Below are 15,719 nucleotides of genomic sequence, written 5' to 3' on the forward strand. Positions count from 1 at the left end.
GATACAAAAACAAAAAGATATAAAATATTATGTCAAAAACAGTAATTGTAGGGGGACTGGAGTAAAAATAAAGGTTGATATAATGCATCTGAAATAAGAGATCAGCAACTTGAAACAATCACGTAAATATATAGATGACTACATATAAACCTCATGGTAATCACAAACCAAAAAATTTGCAATAGAAAAGAAAAAAGAGAAACGAATCTAAACATAACACTAAATGTAGTCATCAAAGTGGAAGAGAAAAAAAGAAACAACAACAAAAAACAGAAAAATAGCCCCCAAACAACTTACAAAATGGCAATAAGTACATATCAGTAACTATCAATAATTACTTTAGGACTTCCCTGGGAGTCCATCCAGTAATTAAGAATATGCCTGCCAGTCTAGGGGACACAGGTTCCATCCCTGGTCTGGGAAAATTCCACATGCCATGGAGCAAACAAACCCATGCACCACAACTACTGAGCTTGTGCTCTAGAGCCCATGCACTGCAACTGTTGAAGCCCATGGGCCCTAGAGTCCACGCTCCTCAACAAGAGAAGCCAACACAATGGGAAGCCCATGCACTACAACTGGAGAGTAGCCCCTGCTCATGGCAGCTAGAGAAAGCCCAAGTGCAGCAAGGAAGACTCAGCAAAGCCCAAAACAATAAAGTTAACTAAAAATAAATGAATACATAAAGCCAACCTTATTATTTTAAATAATACTTTAAATGTAAATAGATTAAATACTCCAATTAAAAGACATAGAATGGCTGAACAGATACAAAAACCATATTTATACTGCCTATAAGAGACTCACTTCAGATTTAAAGACACACACAGGGGGACTTCCTTGGTAGTCCAGTGGCTAAAAATCCACCTTGAAATACAAGGGACACTTTTTTTTTTTCTTTTAGTTCTTCCAGTTTATTGCTACCAACCCATCTCCATCCTCTTCATGCATGCGTGCTCAGTCATGTAACACCATGGACTGCAGCCCGCCAGACTCCTCTGTCCATGGACTTTTCTAGGCAAGAACACTGGAATGGGTTGCCATTTCCTTCTCCAAGGGATGTGGTTTTGATCCCTGGTCAGGGAACCAAGATCCAACATGCCACAGAGCAACTAGCCCTGTGTGCCACAACTATGACTCAGTGCAGCCAAAACTAACTAACTAACTAAATAAATATTTCAAACAAACAAACACAGACTGAAAGAGAGAGAATGGAAAACAGTGTTTCAAACAAATGAAAAACAAGAGAGCCAGGGCAGCAACAGACACATCCATCAACAGAACAGAGAGCCCACAAATAAACCACATATAGTCAATTAATCTATGACAAAGGAGAACATACAGTTTCTTCAATATGTATACTGGGAAAACTGGTATCTACAAATAAAGGAATGAAATTTGAACATTTTCTTACACCATACGTAAAAACAAACACAAAATTGATTAAAGACCAAAATATAAGACTGAAAACCATAAAACTCCTAGAGTAAACCGTAAGTATAACACTCCTTGACCTAAATCATAGCAACGTATTTTTGGAATTTGTCTCCGAAGACAAAAGAAACAAAACCAAAAATAAACAAATGGGACATAATTAAACTTAAAGCTTTTGCACAGCAGAGAAAACCACTGCTAAAAGAAAAAGACCTACTAAATGGGAGAAAATATTTGCTAATGATATGACCAGTAAGGAGTTCTTAATAATATCCAAAATATACAAACCACTCATACAACTAGATTAAAAAATTAGCAGACATCCTGAATAGACAATTTCCAAAGAAGACATATAGACATGTCAATCCAAAGACTGACAGACACATGAAAAGATGCTCAACACTGCTAATCATCAAAGAAATGTAAATAAAAACCACAATGAGATATCACCTCACACCTGTCAGAATGGCTATCGTCAAAAAGACCACAAATAACCAAAGTGGGCAAGACTGTGAAGAAAAGGGAACACTTGTACACTGCTAGCAGCAGGTGTATTGGCACAGCCACTGGGGAAAACAGTATGGAGGTTCCTCAGAAAACTGAAAATAGAGTTACCGTATGATCCAGCAATTGCATTCCTGGATATATATCCAAAGAAAACAAAAACACCACTTTGAAAAGGTATGTGCATCCCAATGTTCACAGCAGCATTACTGACAAGAGCCAGGATATGGAAGCATCCCAAGCGCTCGTTAAGAGATGAATGGATCAAAATGTTGTATGTGTGTCTGTGTATAAAGCAATACTATTCAATCATAAAAAAGAAAATTTGCAACTTAGTGAAATAAGTCAGAAAGAGACATATGTATGTTATTTATATGTGGAGTCTAAAAAATAAAACAAACTAATTACTATAACAAGACAGACTCACAGATATAGAGAGCAAAGCAGTGGCTACCAACTGGGAGAGGAAAGGGAGGAGGGGCAAAATAGGGGCAGGGGATAAGAAGTGTAACAAACTACTGCTACTGCTAAGTCGCTTCAGTCGTATCTGACTCTGTGTGACCCCATAGACAGCAGCCCACTAGGCTCCTCTGTCCCTGGGATTCTCCAGGCAAGAACACTGGAGTGGGTTGCCATTTCCTTCTCCAATGCATGAAAGTGAAAAGTGAAAGTGAAGTCGCTCAGTCGTGCTTGACTCTTAGCGACCCCATGGACTGGAGTGGGTTGCCATTGCCTTCTCCGAACAAACTACTAGGTATACATAAGTTACAAGGATATATTTTACAGGACAGGGAATACAGCCAATATTTTATAACTATACATGGAGTATAATATATAAATAATATATATATAATATATATAAAAATTTGAATAACTATATCATACATCTGAAACTAATATAATATTGTAAATCAACTATAAGTCAGTTTTTTAAAAAAGCAAATAGTGACAAATATTAACAATACATAAGTCTGTGTAAAGAGCATACAGCATTTCTTTGTACCATATTTATTCTTGCAACTTCTCTAGGTTTAGAATTATTTCCCAAAAACAAAGCCAAAACAAGACAAAACTGAAAGGAAAGCCTGTAGTTCTATTCAGGGATTATCCCTCATACACCACTGCATTCCAAAGTCTGACCTAGTACCTGCTCAAATGTTTGCTACATAATGAAGAATGAATTTCACAATAGTAAAGCAAACTAGCTAGTAAGGTAAGAAAATATACATAGATGAACCTTGCCCCCTACCTTCTGTACACCCCATCTCGCAATAAAAAACTGGGGGATCAGGGATCACGTATGTAATGACTTGTGAACGCTAAGGGAAAATGAAAAATGAGTTTAGGATACTAAATCACTGGGTATAGTTTCTAGTTTGCCCCTTTTAAAGCACCCCAGATCTGAAATGCTAAGAGATTCTACCAGTTTAAACTTAATATTATTCAGCCATTAAAAGAATACATTTGAATCAGTTCTAATGAGGTGGATGAAACTGGAGCCTATTATACAGAGTGAAGTAAGCCAGAAAGAAAAACACCAATACAGTATACTAACGCATATATATGGAATTTAAAAAGATGGTAACGATAACCCTGTATGTGAGACAGTAAAAGAGACACAGTGTATAGAACAGTCTTTTGGACTCTGTGGGAGAGGGCGAGAGTGGGATGATTTCAGAGAATGGCATCAAAACATATATTATTATCATATGTGAAATGGATCTCTAGTCCAGGCCTGATGCATGAGACAGGGTGCTTGGGGCTGGTGCACTGGGAGGACCCAGAGGGAGGGGATGGGGAGGGAGGTGGTGGTGGGGGGGTTCAGGAACACATGTACACCTGTGGTGGATTCATATCAATGTATGGCAAAATCACTACAATACTGTAAAGTAATTAGCCTCCAATTAAAATAAATTAAAAATAAAATAAAATATAAGTATTTAAAGTCTTTAGTGTTTATTTAACTTTTTTTTTAAGAAACAAGGTTTGAATTTTCCACCTTTTTGATCAAAACAAACACCACCTGCCATTTTCACAGTAAGATGATCTATACTTTGCACTAGCCACAGGAGTCCTAACTGGATGAGTAACCTTGCCAAGTCACTGAAGCACTAAGGCAGTGCAGTCCAATTAAACCATAATGTGATTCATTTTATTGTCCTAGGAGTTACATTAAGTAAAAAGAAGCAGGTGAAATTATTAATAATTCTAATATATTTAATCCAAGACAGCAAAAAGACTATTGTTTTTAACATAAATTCAATATAAACATCACTGATATTTTACAAATTTTTTTCAAACTAAGTCCTGGGAGTGCAGGTATACTTTATATTTATAACATATTTCAAGTGCTCAGTATCCACCTGAAGTTACTATCCTCTTTCAACAATAAAAGCGAAGACTCTACACATGGACATCACCAGATGGCCAACGCCAAAATCAGATTGATTATATTCTTTGCAGCCAAAGATGGAGAAGCTCTATACAGTCAGCTAAAACAAGACCAGGAGCTGACTATGGCTCAGATCATGAACTCCTTATTGCCAAATTCAGACTTAAATTGAAGAAAGTAGGAAAAACCACTACACTATTCAGGTATGCCCTACATCAAATCCCTTATATTATACAGTGGAAGTGATAAATAGATTCAAAGGATTAGATCTGATAGAGTGCCTGAAGAACTATGGACAGAGGTTCGTGACACTGTACAGGAGACAGGGATCAAGACCATCACCAAGAAAAAGAAAAGCGAAAAGGCAAAATGGTTGTCTCAGGAGGGCTTACAAATAGCTGTGAAGAGAAGAGAAGCAAAAGGCAAAGGAGAAAAGGAAAGACATACCTAGCTGAATGCAGAGTTCCAAAGAATAGCAAGGGGAGAATAAAGTCTTCCTCAGTGATCAATGCAAAGAAATAGAGGAAAACAATAGAATGGGAAAGACTAGAGATCTCATCAAGAAAATCTGAGATACCAAGGGAACATTTCATGCAAAGATGGACACAATTAAAGGACAGAAAAGGTATGGACCTAACAGAAGCAGAAGATATTAAGAAAAGGTGGCAACAAAAGACAGAACTGTACAACAAGATCTTCATGACCCAGATAACCACGATGGTGTGATCACTCACCTAGAGCCAGACATCCTAGAACACCAACTCAAGTGGGCCTTACGAAGCATCACTATGAACAAAGCTAGTGCAGGCGATGGAATTCCAGTTGAGCTATTTCAAATCCTAAAAGATGATGTGGTGAAAGTGATGTACTCAACATGCCAGTAAACTTGGAAAACTAGCAGTGGCCATAGGACTTGGAAAAGTTCAGTTTTCATTCCAATCCCAAAGAAAGGCAATGCCAAAGAAAGTTCAAATTACCGCACAATTGCACTCATCTCACACACTAGCAATTTAATGCTCAAAATTCTCCAAGCCAGGCTTCAACAGTATGTAAACTGTGAACTTCCAGATGTTTAAGCTGGATTTATAAAAGACTGACGAAGCACAGATCAAACTGCCAACATCCACTGGATCATCAAAAAAGCAAGAGAGTTCCAGAAAAACATATACTTGTGTTTTATTGACTCTGCCAAAGCCTTTGACCGTGTGGATCACAACAAACTGTGGAAAATTCTTCAAGAGATGGGAATACCAGACCACCCGATCTGCCTCCTGAGAAATCTGTATTCAGGTCAAGAAGCAACAGTTAGAACTGGACATGGAACAACAGACTGGTTCCAAATCGGGAAAGGAGTACATCAAGGCTGTATATTGTCACACTGCTTATTTAACTTATGCAGAATACATCATGTGAAATGCTGGGCTGGATGAAGCACAAGCTGGAATCAAGATTGCTGGGAGAAATATCAATAACCTCAGATATGCAGATAATACCACCCTTATGGCAGAAAGCAAAGAAGAACTAAAGAGCCTCTTGATGAAAGTGAAAGAGGAGAGTGAGAAAGCTGGCTTAAAACTCAACATTCAAAATACTAAGATCATGACATCTGGTCCCATCACTTCATGGCAAATAGATGGAGAAACAATGGAAACAGTGACAGACCTTATTTTTTGGGGCTCCAAAATCACTGCAGATGGTGACTGCAGTCATGAAAATAAAGATTCTTGCTCTTTGAAAGGAAAGCTATGATCAATGTAGACAGCATATTCAAAAGCAGAGACATTACTTTGCCAACAAAGGTTCATCTAGTGAAGGCTATGGTTTTTTCAGTAGTCATATATGGATGTGAGTTGGACTATAAAGAAAGCTGAGCACCGAAGAATTAATGCTTTTGAACTGTGGTGTTGGAGAAGACTCTTCAGAGTTCCTTGGACTGCAAGGAGATCCAGCCAGTCCATCGTGAAGGAAATCAGTCCTGAATATTCATTGGAAGGACTGATGCTGAAGCTGAAACTCCAATACTCTGGCCACCTGATGCAAAGAACTAATTCGTTGGAAAAGACTCTGATGCTGGTAAAGATTGAAGGCAGGAGGAGAAGGGGACAACAGAGGATGAGATGGTTGAATGGCATTACAGACTCCATGGACATGAGTTTGAGCAAGCTCCGGGAACTGGTGATGGATAGGGACGCCTGGTGTGCTGCAGTCCATGGGGTCACAAAGAGTCAGATATGACTGAGCGACTGAACTGACTGACCTTACTGGTCAGCGCAACTCTAAGGCCTTCAGGTTTTGATTTTAAATTAGAGGCTAAGAGCTACAACTTTTAAGATTCCCCAAATCATTATCTTCTTTCCAAATCAGTGTCTTCTTTAACAGTATATAATTGACTAGGCACAGGGTCTAGCACAGACAAGGTGTTCAATATTTCTTAGGTGAAATGAACAAAATGCAATTCACTACATTTAATGATAGGAATGGCTTTATGGTCTTCCCTCATAACTCAGTTGATAAAGAATCTGTCTGCAATGTAGGAGACCCTGGTTTGATTCCTGGGCCAGGAAGATCCACTGGCAAAGTGATAGGCTACCCACTCCAGTAAACTTGGGCTTCCCTTGTGGCTCAGCTGGTAAAGAATTCACCTGCCATATGAAGAACTGGGTTCGATCCCTGGGTTGGGAAGATCCCTTGGAGAAGGGAAAGGCTACCCAATCCAGTATTCTGGTCTGGAGAATTCCATGGACTGTATAATCCACAGGGTTGCAAAGAGTCGGACACAACTGAGCAACTTTTGCTTCACGCTTCATAACTTTAGGTAATCAAATCTGTTGATATTTATAGAAATTATAATGGCTTTCCTACCAAAAAGGGATTTAACCACATCCAGACAACCTGATGGCTATTTAATTATCGTCAATAAAGAGCTTCAGAAGCACCCAAAGGCTTCACTCAAGCTTTCCAAGGGGCTTCAAAGAACGGTTTTTATTAATTTCTCAACCCTACTTTCAAGTCCTTAAAATATAAGGGCAATACAACTGCCTTTTTATAAGAAAGAAAAACAAAGGTCAATAAAAACAAGGATATTTCAGATGACAAGAGCCTGGGATCCACAGACTACTTCAGACCTCTTCGGGGTTTCTAGCTCCTGGCTAGCTTTATTACCATTCAGAACCTCAGGTGCACTGAGACCAAAGTTACTACTGCCTTTATCACCATTATTTATCAGCTACCATTTACTGAACAACTATGGCATACCCTGAAAAGTAGTTATAATTACCTCCACTTTACAAATACGAAATCAAACTCAGAATGGGCACATGGCAGATTCATGACTCAAACCCAATCCTGCCTTCTTCAACGTCTTTTCTTTCCACAATGTCATTGGTAGCTATCAAGGATGTTCCCAGCCGAGTGACGACAAGCACTCTTCTTTCACTAGCTGCTAGTGGGGAAAAGATAGCAAACTCTTACCAATTTATCATCCCAATAGCGGGGTACAAGTGTGTAGGATGCGGAAGGCAGAGAGGGCAGGAAAGAATCCTTCTGCAAATCAGCTGTTTTCAGACATACAAGAAACAGATGAAGGGGAAAAGCTGCCATTTTCTTTTTTTAAGGATTACAAATACTTGCCTTCGAAAAAACATTAAAAAGCATCTTTACAATCAAGGCCAACAGCTTGCTAACCCACAAAGATGGCTACCATCTGAAAAGATGATTAATAGTAGACCTACTTTTCACAAGGAGTAGGAATCTAAACTGATAAAAGCTCATTCTCTTCAAGGGATTGTGTCAATAATCTCAAATGTGGTAAGCAGTCTGTTCTGTACAAATATTCACTCACATAAGCAGTAAGTAACATGAATAATCATTATGTATTTCACAACATATAACATTCTCAAATAAACTTGACTTTTGAGGATGATAAAATACTGAAATACTTTTTAAAAAGCTATTTCCTTTCTGCTCAGAGGGAGGTTAAGCCAACAGATAGTTTACAAACAGAAAATATTCCAACCAATAAGATCAACCAATTTCTCAAAAAACAAAGTTTTATAGTAAAGTACTACACTGGATTTGTGTATTTAATCTCATAGATAGAATACAACTAAAATTATACACTGTCATATAGGATCTCATATTACAGATTTGAAATATTCAGATTAAAACATACAATTGATTCCTGCTCATATATATTACAGTATTCAACAACTATGCAAAACACATACAGACTTTATTACTTAACAATATTATAATGGGCTGTTACTTTTCATATCATACTAAAATGAGTCATGATGTGACACCTTAAAACCAGCCATAAGATGAGAGTAGTATTTGAATTGTACTAGGACATGACCAAACTCCTGGGACACCCCTGAAACACCCCAACTACACCACAGATGGCCACAGTTGTGGACTGTGGAGCCAGATCAAGAATGAACAAATATCGAAGGCATAAACCCTACGACTGTCACACAGTTCCAAAGCCATATAAACCAGGAGATTCTGTAGCATTGAGCCTTTGTTGCCTGCAAACTTTGCAGGATTCCGTATTTCTTAAGGCACTATAGCAAGTGAAGGGCTGGGATGGTATGCTTACCTAAGGCTTCCTCCAGCGGTGCAGAATTTCTCTCAACAGAATTCCCCCTTCCAATCAGAGAAGAAGTTCCCCAGAGCTCTACTCCTATGCCACAATTCTCTACACTACAGAAGATGACCTCAACACCTAGTGCTTTGTCTCCACAGCCTTTTCTGAGCTCAGCAAATACTGAGGGCTGTGATGACCCTGTTTACCTCTGCCAAAATTTTAGCTCACTTTCTAAGATAACTACATCACAGGTTATAACCCAATGGTCTGTGGGCCAAAACCAGCCCACCAATCTGTTGGGTTTGGCCTTGGCGTGATAAAAAGAAAAAAGTTGAGCCACACTTTAGGACAATTTTACATTAAACCTTGGGTATCTAGCTTTTGTCTGAAAAGTCAGATCTACCAGTAGTAGTCAACAACCAGCTGGCTGAAGCTAAGGACATACTCTCTAGCGTGCCTAATCCCTACACTCCCCTCATGTGTTCCAAACAGAGGCCATGCCTTGCTCCATTCACTGACATACTTGTTGGGTGTCTTGACAGCTGAAATGTGTTCAATAGAGAAGCTGAAAGGTAGTACTACACGTATTAGTCTGCCTAGTGTGTCTCAACAGTATGCTATTGATGTGGTAACGTGGGGCACAATGATTCATCATGCAAGTCCACTGCACGTGACACAAGGTGTTTGGCATCCTGGTCTCCCCCTGTAAAATCCCAATAGCACCTCCAAATGGCCCCAGGAAAGGTAACAATATCTGTGGCTGACAATCACTGCTAGAATGTTAAGTTTAGTGAGGTGAGCATTTCCCAGGTTTGAAAAAAAGTTAGCCTTATCGTGAGAGAACTTTTAAGATAATCTTTCAGTGGAAGGCTAAGAGGATTTTTCATACATATACCTGAAAGGATGCTACCAAAAAACAAGTGAGAAATAGGAATAGGATAGTTATTATTTCCCCTAAATGAGCCTTCCAAATAATTTCTAAAACTATCATCCTATGGGATTTTCATTCATATTAGAAACTTTTTTGACATAGTCACATATTCACAGCACTGCATCTATCTCAAATTGTTATATTCTCAAGAGACTACAGACCAAAGTAATATTCATATTCAAAAATTCATCAAAGCTATTTTCAAGTTAAATATAAATCCCCAAAAAGAAACAGAAGCATATTCAGATTAAATTGAAGCTTAATGCCCCTCCCCATGAGTATCTATTTGCCAGCTGCCACCTATACAGGACATACCATACATGCCACTGCCTGCCTTCCCCCACGAATCTCCCCAACAGAAATAAAAATAAAGGTACTTGGTATTTCCTCCCAATTCCAAGGCTGGTAACAAAGAGGTAGGATATTAAAAGATAAACAAAGCTTAATTACCTTATATAGTGGTAATGGACAAAAGAAATGGGAAAGCCTTGATTCTTACTTATTAGAAATATTTTGTTCAATTAAGAATGAGTTGGTAATAGGGGAGAAAATGGTATCTCGGTTAGAGAAATCAAGGATTTCCTTCATAAAGTGACTTCAAAAATATTTCAAGAACATTCTAGAAAAGGCAAAACAATAGAAGACTGTAAAAAGACCAACAGTTGCCAGAGGTTTCTGGGGAGGATAGGAGGGCTCATAGGTGAAACATAAGAGATTTTTAGGACAGTGAAATAATTCTGCATCACAATGTAATGGGAGGTACATGACATTATGCACTTGTCAAAACCCATAGAACTTTTTAACACAAAGAACCAACCTTAAAGTATACACATTTTTAAAAATCTTTTAGAAAGTCAGGGAGTTCCAACAAAGGAATGGAGACCATATGATAAAATCTAACTGTATTACTAGTATACAAAACAGTTATCACTGCAGGGGATGGGGGAAAGCTGCCAATCTAAATAACTTTGGAGTAGTCTGTAAAGCTAAAGACAAAAGGAACTGTGCATGAGTATTGTATTCCAGCTGATCTGCCACAGGGGTACAAGTTAACAAAACTCATACACAACTATGCATGCACAATGGGATTAAACAACTAAGTAAATGGATGGTGACTGGTGGGGGCCAGATTTCTCACTGTTGGAGTGGGAGGTTGCAGAAAAGTAAGGGGAGGAGGCTAGAATGACCTATGTGGTAATGGATTAGACTTGGAGACATCAATATGAACTCATGTTTACTTACACAGAGAGAGAGAGAGAGAGAGAGAAATGAATACATAGAAATACTTACAGATATGCATAAATATACAGGTAACATATACATAGGATTTCAGCTAAGAGGGCCTAAAAACAGGAAAATCCTAGTAGCCACACGCACACCTAGCACCTAGATCTTCATTTCCAATGGCATTCTCTAATAAAAGAAACCTGGTCTTTTAGTACCAGAAAGTAAGGACATGTTCTAAAAACAAAAAACACAAAGAAAAACCAAGAAACACATGAAGATGAGGGCATGCCAGAGTGAAACAGGAGCCAACCAAGAGAGTTCCATGGCCAAAACATAAAAAATTTGAGCAACAAAATAAATAAGGTGGCATTGGATTATGACCCACCATAGAAAAGAAATACCCATAAGCCCGAACGGATAAACAAATGACTGAATAAATAAATAAATAAATCTCCCATGTAGAATTCCCAGTAATTTACGTAGAACACCCTCAAGAAGACAGAGCAAACTTCCTACTCCTTAGGAATAAGACAGGACTACACTTAGTGACTTATTTCCAAACAACACAGCATGGAACAGAGTTTTTACAAAAAAAAAAAAAAGTTAACTTTAGAGCAGAGAAACTTGACAAACATATTCTTAAGCCAGGTTACAGAGTAAACATTAACAGTGGTAAATCATGATGATAGCATGTACCCTTTATATAACGTAATGAGAATGGTACCTTACCTCTATGGTCTTCCTCCCCCAAACCCATAATAACCCCAGTCTAACCATGAGAAAAACATCAGATAAATCCTAATTGAGGGACATTCCACAAAATACCTGATCAATTATCTTCAAAACTGACAAGGTCATCAAAACAAGGAAAGTCTGAGAAACTGTCACAGCCAAGAGGAGCCTAAAAAGACATGACGATAACTGAAATAGGGTACCCTGGTGGGATCCTGAAAGAGAAAAAATACATTAGGATAAAAACTAAGGAAATCTGCATAAAACATAAATTTTAGTTAATAACAGTTTTAATATTGGTTAATTAATTGTAACAAGTATACCATGCTACTATAAAGTTATTAGTAACAAAGGAAATCCAGTGCAGGGTATAAAGGAACTGTCTATTAACTTCTCAATTTTTCTGAAAAATTAAAACTGTTCTAAAAAATAAACTTTGGATTTTAAATTACCTCAAAATGGTTTATGAGCCGTGGCACAGGACTCTTATTCACATCTCCAGCTCTCAAAGCACATTCTTTTCAGTGGACTGGAAATCTGACAAAATGAGGAGATAAGTTGTCCTTTTATTAACTTCCTAACTCAATACAGTGACTTAAGCAGACAGGGTGCTAGACCACACTTTTGGGGCAAGTGGTTCTTTCCCAAGTATCATCACAGACTCTTCTTTTCCTTTAGGTCACAAATATCTTCTACAGTAAATTCTACAGTATCCCACAGAATAGAGCAGTTCAGAAAGACAAAAAGTCCACTGCCTGTTTTCTCATATGGCTTGTGTAACACACCTGGTTGTGATTTACCACCTTGAGCTCCCCATTCCATCAAGAGTAGAAAGGATGAAGCCCAGGCCTATCAAGCATGTACAAAATTTTCAATTGCACAGGCAAAATAGTATATAACTTTTAAAACAATGCTACTGTATAACCCATTTCTGCTCCATGAAGAATAATTTTTATATACAATAGTCATCTTACTGGCTTATTTTGACAGATGAGCATTCTCTCTCTCCATCATTTAGAAACTATATCCATTCTTAGTAAATCTAATAATTCAACATTAACCTTATCATTTTAGGGCAAATACTGGCTTGTATTACATATCAGAGCCATCATGCATATAAGTTTCCAATTAATCTACTGACTCAACCTCCTTATAACCACAGCAGAGCTAAAATAACATTTCCTGTTTATAATGTAGTTTTTTCAGTGTTTTACTATATTTAAATTTTTTTTTTTCCTTCTCAGTTACTTTATCTTAAATAGTACCTGAAAACTTAACTTCAAGTATGAGCAAGAAGTGCTTGTACCTACATGAAGGCTGTTTTCTACCATGTGAAATAGCTTTTTCAGATCTCTGATGTGACAAAAATCCACCCTACATTCATGTTAACCTTATCCCCATCGACTTTAATCAGAACAGTTTTCTCTCCTTCCTAAATGACTATAAAAGCTATTGTGTGTTTGTTACCATATTGAGCACTTGAAATAATGTTTATCAACTTTTTTTCCTCTGGGCTTTATAACTGTAAACCTTGAGAATGAGAACCAAACATGTTTTTTGACCTACAGTGCCTTGTGCACACTAAATAAATAAATGTATAAAGTTCCAAATAAGTACAAATCTAATTTTCTTTGGTTGAGGTGTTCCAACGTCTTCATTACGTCAATTATTAAAAGACATCATCTAAAAAGACACAGGACAACCTACTGGTAACCTATACAAGAGGCAAATCATCTTGACATTTTATTACTTCAAGAGTTTACTTTGAACAGTGTTTTACAAATGGTTGGCTGTGACAGTAAACTATATAATAAATTTACTAGGTGATTAGTATTTAGGGAAATAAAAACAAATATAATAGAAAATATCAGAGCGCTTCAAACTTGGGGCTTCCCAGGTTTGATCCCTGCGTCAGGAAGATCCCCTGGAGAAGGAAATGGCAACCCAATCCAGTGTTCTCACCTGGAGAATCCCACAGACAGAGGAGTTTGGCAGGCTACAGTCCATGGGGTCGCAAAGAGTCAGACATGGCTTCTCACTTAGTTTAGTAAATACTGACTCAAAAAACTGGTATGTGTGTACTAGATCAAGATTAAAATGTATTTCTTACTATGGGCTGCTTTGATAAATATTGACTTATAGACTATGAACTATGATGAGATATTCTAGGTTCTATAGGAAAATTATTTACTACCTTTCTTTTTCTCTATTATCTGAATAGATGGCACCTTTCTAATTAACAAAGTGGAGTCATCTGAAACACATTTGGATATGACAGTTGGAACAATTCTATTTTGAATTTTCATGAGACTTTATTTTTTGCAAAAGCAACTTCAATTTGTTTTGTGTAGCTCCCACAAACACTTTAGGAGACTCACATTTTATTAAAGAAATGTGAGTTGTCAATCTCACTAACCCAGAAATTAAAGATCAGAAACTGTGGTAATTTCTGATTGGAAAGATTTGAAAGATTAACCAAAAAAATGCCATTTTAATCATTTATTTTACAATGTCTAACCTTCAATACTCCTGAATCCACTGTTCATTCATTTAATAAAATCAGAGCACTCAGCTTGGAGATAAAGAAGGCCCATGCCCTCAAAGTGAAAGAAATGCACTGAGAGAGACAACAGAGTGAGGTTAAGTCCTATAATTTGCCAGTAAAAGAATTAAGAACCAAAAAAAAAAGGGGGGGGGGAGGGGGTGTGGGGCAAAGCTTCATGGAGATGATGACATTTAAACTGGGTTGCAAAGAGCAGGATTTTTAAAAATAAAAACCACAGAATTATAAAGCTGGAAAGAAATCTACACATCATCTAACATAGTGTTTTTCAACTGGGGATGAGTTTTGCCTCACAAGGCGCATTTGGCAATGTCTGGAGACATTTCTGTTTGCCATACTGGAGAAGGTTGCTGTTGGGATGTGGTGGGCACAGGCCAGGGATATTGCTCATCATTCTACAGTAAACAGGACAACTCCTGTCAACAAAGGATCGTCTAGCCCAGTATGTCAAGAGTTCCGAGGCTGAGAAATCCTGAACCCAACCTCCAAACAATGCTCTGCTAAGTCACTTCAGTCATATCCGACTCTGTGCGACCCCATAGACAGCAGCCCACCAGGCTCCCCGTCCCTGGGATTCTCCAGGCAAGAACACTGGAGTGGGTTGCCATTTCCTTCTCCAATGCATGAAAGTGAAAAGTCAAAGTGAAGTTGCTCAGTCGTGTCCGACTCCTAGCGACCCCATGGACTACAGCCTACCAGGCCCCTCCGTCCATGGGATTTTCCAGGCAAGAGTACTGGAGTGGGTTGCCATTGCCTTCTTCGTACAATGCTCTAGAGGGATTTAAAAATTTGCTAGAAAGTTAAGACTACAAAACAGGTCTCATAACCTCTCTAGTGTTTAATTCACAACACACACACACCCACATATGTTATTATACTAGAAAACAGATGTTAAAAAGAATAGGAACGTTATTATAAGGAAGAAAAATGAACTATCCATAGACATCAAAGCTGACGCTGTTATACTGTTGTTGTTTAGTCACTCAGTCGTGTCCAACTCTGCAACCCCAAGGACTGCAGCACATCAGGCTTCCCTTCATCATCTTCCTGAGCTTCCTCAAATTCATGTGGGTTAAGTCAGTGATGCCACCCAACCATCTTATCCTCGGTCGTCCCCTTCTCGTGCCTTCAAGCTTTCCCAGCATCAGGGTCTTTTCTAATGAGTCAGCTCTTTGCATCAGTTGGGCAAAGTATTAGAGCTTCAACTTCAGCATCAGTGCTTCCAATGAATATTCAGAGTTGATGTCCTTTAGGACTCACTGGTTTGACCTCCTTGCAGTCCAAGGGACTCTTAAGAGTCTTCTCCAACACCACAGTTCGAAAGTATCAATTCTTCAGTGTTCAGCCTTTT

General features: G+C 38.2%; 1 protein-coding gene across 7 annotated transcripts in view; it reads right to left on the minus strand.

Moving 5' to 3' along the window:
- TAB3 (TGF-beta activated kinase 1 (MAP3K7) binding protein 3) overlaps positions 1-15,719 on the minus strand; it is a 92,755-nt gene that overhangs the window by 45,989 nt on the left and 31,047 nt on the right. For 3 of the 7 annotated variants that reach the window (XM_086387941.1, XM_086387938.1, XM_086387944.1), the window contains exons 2-3: positions 12,258-12,342; positions 11,899-12,020 (exon numbers count right to left, since the gene is read on the minus strand). The exons of 3 other annotated variants lie outside the window; for them this stretch is intronic. The gene's annotated coding sequence lies outside the window, so the exon portion shown is untranslated. The remainder of the gene's footprint in view (positions 1-11,898; positions 12,021-12,257; positions 12,343-15,719) is intronic. One more of the 7 variants, XM_086387939.1, reaches the window with a different exon arrangement.

This window comes from Bos grunniens, chromosome X (assembly GCF_055505025.1).
Source record: "Bos grunniens cultivar Pamir isolate PY7600 chromosome X, Bosgru_T2T1.0, whole genome shotgun sequence".
NCBI lineage: Eukaryota > Metazoa > Chordata > Mammalia > Artiodactyla > Bovidae > Bos > Bos grunniens.